Below are 6,102 nucleotides of genomic sequence, written 5' to 3' on the forward strand. Positions count from 1 at the left end.
TACGTTCTCTTCTTGTACTTTCTGTATAGATTCTTTAGCCCTCTTTCTGAGCTCTTCTCTTTTCTCGTTAAAATTCTGTATGTTTTCTTCTTCTATTAATTTCTGAAGTTCATCATCTTTATCCCTCATTTTAGTGCCAAAAAGTAGCTCAAATGGTGTCATTCTTATACTCCTTTGGTATGTTCCATTCAGACATCGTTGCACTTTGGACACACGGCGATACCATTTAGTCGGGTCATCAGCACTAAGTTTGCTCAACATGGCGATGATGATCTGGTGGACGCGCTCAACTTGGCCGTTTCCTCTGGGTTGTCCAGTGGTAATTGTATAGTGCGTTATATTTTCACTTTTACAATACTCTTGGAAGTCGTTTGCAGTAAAGGCAGCATTTCGATCCGTAATAATTCTTTCAGGTGCTCCAAAAGTTTGTTGTTGTAATCTTAGTTTTTCTAGCGTCTCATCAGTGGTTAAAGTCTTAACAGGGTAGATCCAAGTAAATTTTGTATAAGCATCCACGACAGTAAGGATGTATTTGTAATTCTTGTGAGTTGAAGTCATTGGTCCTAGATGATCCACATGGTATGTTGATAGTGGGACATCACCTTTGTCTATCGGTTGTAAGTATCCTTCTTTTTTACCTCTTTTGTGCGATATGAGAATGCATTCAATACAATTATTTATGACTTTTCTTATCTTCTCAGTTAAATTCTCAATAAAATATTCTCTATTAATTAATTCTTCAGTCTTTAAAATTCCAAAATGTCCTTTTTCGTGATTTTTTCTTATTATCTCATACTGCATTTTCTTAGGTACAACAATTAATTTACTTCCATCTTTCTTTTTGTATAGTATTTCGTTCTGTATGGTATAATCTCGGTAGTTCTCTGTTTCTAAAATTTTCTTAATCAGTCTCACATAGTCATCTTCGTTCTGTGCTTTCCTTATACGAGCAGTTGTTTCAGTGAGTATTATACAAACAGGATATCTGCTTAATGCGTCAGCGTGTCTCATTCGTGTACCTGGTCTATGTTCGATTTTGTAGTCATATTCTTCAAGAAGCAGGGCCCAACGAGCGACTCTCGGAGGTAAGTCCTTTTTCTGTAGTGTCATAGTTAGAGCAGAACAATCTGTGATTATTTTAAAATGTATTCCCAGAAGATAAACTCGGAACTTCTTTATAGCAGCAACAATAGCTAAAATCTCTAAATAATAGCTGTGGTATTTTCTTTCAGCTGGAGTCGTTTTTTTACTTATATAGTGTACGGGGTGAAATTGATTGTCTTTAGGGCTTCTCTGTAGAATAACAGCTCCATATCCATCTATACTTGCGTCGGTGTGTAGTTCTGTTTCTAAATCTGGGTTGAATATTCGGAGAACTGGTGAACTACACAATATTTGTTTCAATTCCATAAAAGCTTTTTCACACCTGTCATCAAAATTGAATACCGCATCTTTCTTTAATAAATCTGTCATCGGTTTCGCAATTAGGGAATAGTTTCTTATAAATTTTCTGAAATAACCAGTTAGTCCAAGGAACGACTGAACAGTTTTTACATTGTTAGGCTTTTTAAAATTCACAACCGCCTTAATCTTACCATCTTCCATTAATCTTTATCTTTTTATAGGGTACCTTCTCTTCTTCATTTTTATTCTGAATATTCAGCGTCTTTTTCGCTTTGTTTGTACATTCCGTGGATTTGTGTCCAAATTCATTGCATTTAAAGCATTTTATTCCTTTTGGGCATGCGGGCGATTGATGGTCTAGTTCGCCACAGTTGAAACACCTTTTCACATGAGCCGTCTTGCGGGTTGAATGATGCCCAGATGATTGACCAGACTGTGCAGGTATGTTAAGAATCTTCTTTCTGAAGTCACTGTAGATATCCAACTTCTTACGAAAATCTTTTATGTCTGTAGCACCATATAAAATAACTTTATTGGTCTCTAAGTCACGGATGCCATCAATGACATACTCGATCAGTGCAGCGTCTTCAACTTTACCGTGAAGTGCCAATTCCTTCATAGATAGAAAATATTGTTGGTAGGTTTCGTCGTTTTTCATCTTACGCGAAGCAAGTTTCTTGTGTATGATTGCGCTGTTAATCTTGGGTCCAAATTCTTCCTTAAGCGCCCTTTTCAAATTTGCATAGTCCTTTATTTTTCCCAACGATCGTAAAAATAGCTTGGCAGTTCCGCCTAAAAGTCTCTTTGCATAAATTAGCTTCTCCACTTTAGTCCACTTCATAATTTGGGCAGTGTCTTCAAATTCATCGATAAATGTCTCAATAGGGTAGGTGTCATCTCCGGTAAAAATGTTCATCGACTTCTCCAAATCCTTAAATGAAATCTGTACATCTAACTCTTGTTCGTCTTCTTCACTTCCCTTTTCGTCTTTATTCGGCGACATCGTGGCTGTTAAACTAGTATTAGTCTTTAAATTCTTTGCGTTACGTCTCTTAGTCGTCGTGCAAAATGTTGGCTTAGTTGGACTCATTTAGTCTTGTCTTTAGTCTTCAGTCTTTAAAATAAATCTTTAAGTCCAAATTAAAAAGCTACCATTTTAGTAGAATTTTTCTTGAGCTAGCAACATTTTCTACCATGACGGTCGGTAAAGCAGTACGCAATGTCAAAGCAATCTTTACGTATGTTGTCGCTACCGCGTCGGTCGGTAAAACAGTCCCCAATGGCAACAATGGCGGCGCACCGGCACTTTCGTCGAATGACTTGCGATGAATCTTCGAATCTTTAGTCTTCGTTTCGCCTCAAATTTTTGGGCTATCCCGGACGAGCCCCCATAAGTTGTGGGATATTTCAAAGAATTGGGGCGAAACACTCACTTTTTTATATTTCTTGATGGAAACAAAAACAAAACACGGCGTACATCTTTTATTACGTTTGACAACTCTGACTGACATTACATCTTTCCAACGGTTGACATCTTGAGTGACAATTTAATGCTACCAACGTACAACAACAAAAAAATAAAAAGTACCAATTACTATTAAATTATACCACATATATTCACATTAAATCTTGAATCTAAAGTCTAAAGGTGTCAAAACTAGATTTAGGTTAGGTTAGGTTAGAACATGAATACGAGGGGTGCCCGGCCACAGGCCGGGCACTCGGGTTCAGTTCAGTCAAAAATTATATATTATTTACTATTATTTATATTTGAATGAGAATGAAAAATAGCAATTATTTTGAATAGTTTTCAGAATGAGACAGACGGGTGTGGTAGGGTAAAATCTCCAATTTAAAGTTCCCTTATTGCGTATATGTTATGTGTGTTTGCATAGTAGTTTACTATAATGGTAAGCGGTTCGTGTAACGATCTTGCGCGTCTATATTTTACAAGTGTGTGGGCAGTTCGTGTATTGATTATTCGATGACGAGACCTCGTAAGAGTCCCGTATCGTTATTTTTCGTCACTACCTACCCGTACCTCCCCCCCCGTGCAGGAAGTGGGTAATTTGCGCGCCTGCTGCCTTCCTTGGATGTGGTAGCAGTTTCTCAGGCTCCCTCACCGGAATCGAACCCTGATTCCCCGTTACCCGCGACAAACAATGGTAGTCGCAGAAACTCATTCCGATTACGAGACCTCGTAAGAGTCCCGTATCGTTATTTTTCGTCACTACCTACCCCCCTACCTCCCCCCGTGCGAGTACAATATTGATATGATATTAAAAAAATACCATTAATAAATAACATAATAAAAGACCACCACTTTTATAGAGACATAACGCCACATAATTATAAAAAGTATAGTGTGTGGATCTAATCAACCACCACTGGCACCAGACCCTCAATGCCCTTAAATTTTACCTCGTTAAAATATTTAAAGTGTACTCATTCCGATTGCGAGACCTCGTAAGAGTCCCGTATCGTTATTTTTCGTCACTACCTACCCGTACCTCCCCCCCCGTGCAGGGAGTGGGTAGTTTGCGTGCCTGCTGCCTTCCTTGGATGTGGTAGCAGTTTCTCAGGCTCCCTCACCGGAATCAAACCCTGATTCCCCGTTACCCGCGACAAACAATGGTAGTCGCAGAAACTCATTCCGATTACGAGACCTCGTAAGAGTCCCGTATCGTTATTTTTCGTCACTACCTACCCCCCTACCTCCCCCCGTGCGGGGTACAATATTGATATGATATTAAAATAATACCATTAATAAATAACATAATAAAAGACCACCACTTTTATAGAGACATAACGCCACTGTGTGGCGCCGCCATCAGTCTCCTTAGACTCGGTACTTTGTCGTCGCCGTCGACTTCGCACCTTCGCCCCATATAGTAGTGGCGCGGCGCGACGGGCCTAATGTGTAAGTGAAAAAAAAAAAAAAAAATTAAATTAATTGTTATTTTACAATATCTTCTAATATGAATAAGAGTACTTTGTATTGGTACGTTTTGTTTTTTGTTTTTTTTTTTTTTAAACGGAACTGAACCTAAGTGACCGGCCTGCGGCCGGGCACCCGTCTTATTCATGTTCTAACCTAACCTAACCTATCCAAACCTTTTAAAACTAGTTTGGATTCCTTTAGACCTCAGCCCACCGGCAACTACGACTAACTAAACACTGATCTAGCTATCTGGCTTTCATCAGTGCATAAACAGCAGCATAACTAGTATTAAAATAGTAATGAGTTTTTATTAATGCATATATTCACATTAAATCTTGAATCTAAAGTCTAAAGGTGTCAAAACTAGATTTAGGTTAGGTTAGGTTAGAACATGAATACGAGGGGTGCCCGGCCACAGGCCGGGCACTTGGGTTCAGTTCAGTCAAAAATTATATATTATTTACTATTATTTATATTTGAATGAGAATGAAAAATAGCAATTATTTTGAATAGTTTTCAGAATGAGACAGACGGGTGTGGTAGGGTAAAATCTCCAATTTAAAGTTCCCTTATTGCGTATATGTTATGTGTGTTTGCATAGTAGTTTACTATAATGGTAAGCGGTTCGTGTAACGATCTTGCGCGTCTATATTTACAAGTGTGTGGGCAGTTCGTGTATTGATTATTCGATGACGAGACCTCGTAAGAGTCCCGTATCGTTATTTTTCGTCACTACCTACCCCCCTACCTCCCCCCGTGCGGGGTACAATATTGATATGATATTAAAAAAATACCATTAATAAATAACATAATAAAAGACCACCACTTTTATAGAGACATAACGCCACATAATTATAAAAAGTATAGTGTGTGGATCTAATCAACCACCACTGGCACCAGACCCTCAATGCCCTTAAATTTTACCTCGTTAAAATATTTAAAGTGTACTCATTCCGATTGCGAGACCTCGTAAGAGTCCCGTATCGTTATTTTTCGTCACTACCTACCCGTACCTCCCCCCTGTGCGGGGTACAATATTGATATGATATTAAAATAATACCATTAATAAATAACATAATAAAAGACCACCACTTTTATAGAGACATAACGCCACTGTGTGGCGCCGCCATCAGTCTCCTTAGACTCGGTACTTTGTCGTCGCCGTCGACTTCGCACCTTCGCCCCATATAGTAGTGGCGCGGCGCGACGGGCCTAATGTGTAAGTGAAAAAAAAAAAAAAAAAATTAAATTAATTGTTATTTTACAATATCTTCTAATATGAATAAGAGTACTTTGTATTGGTACGTTTTGTTTTTTGTTTTTTTTTTTTTTAAACGGAACTGAACCTAAGTGACCGGCCTGCGGCCGGGCACCCGTCTTATTCATGTTCTAACCTAACCTAACCTATCCAAACCTTTTAAAACTAGTTTGGATTCCTTTAGACCTCAGCCCACCGGCAACTACGACTAACTAAACACTGATCTAGCTATCTGGCTTTCATCAGTGCATCAACAGCAGCATAACTAGTATTAAAATAGTAAAGAGTTTTTATTAATGCATATATTCACATTAAATCTTGAATCTAAAGTCTAAAGGTGTCAAAACTAGATTTAGGTTAGGTTAGGTTAGAACATGAATACGAGGGGTGCCCGGCCACAGGCCGGGCACTTGGGTTCAGTTCAGTCAAAAATTATATATTATTTACTATTATTTATGTTTGAATGAGAATGAAAAATAGCAATTATTTTGAATAGTTT

The sequence above is a fragment of the Pararge aegeria genome, chromosome 5, assembly GCF_905163445.1.
Source record: "Pararge aegeria chromosome 5, ilParAegt1.1, whole genome shotgun sequence".
NCBI lineage: Eukaryota > Metazoa > Arthropoda > Insecta > Lepidoptera > Nymphalidae > Pararge > Pararge aegeria.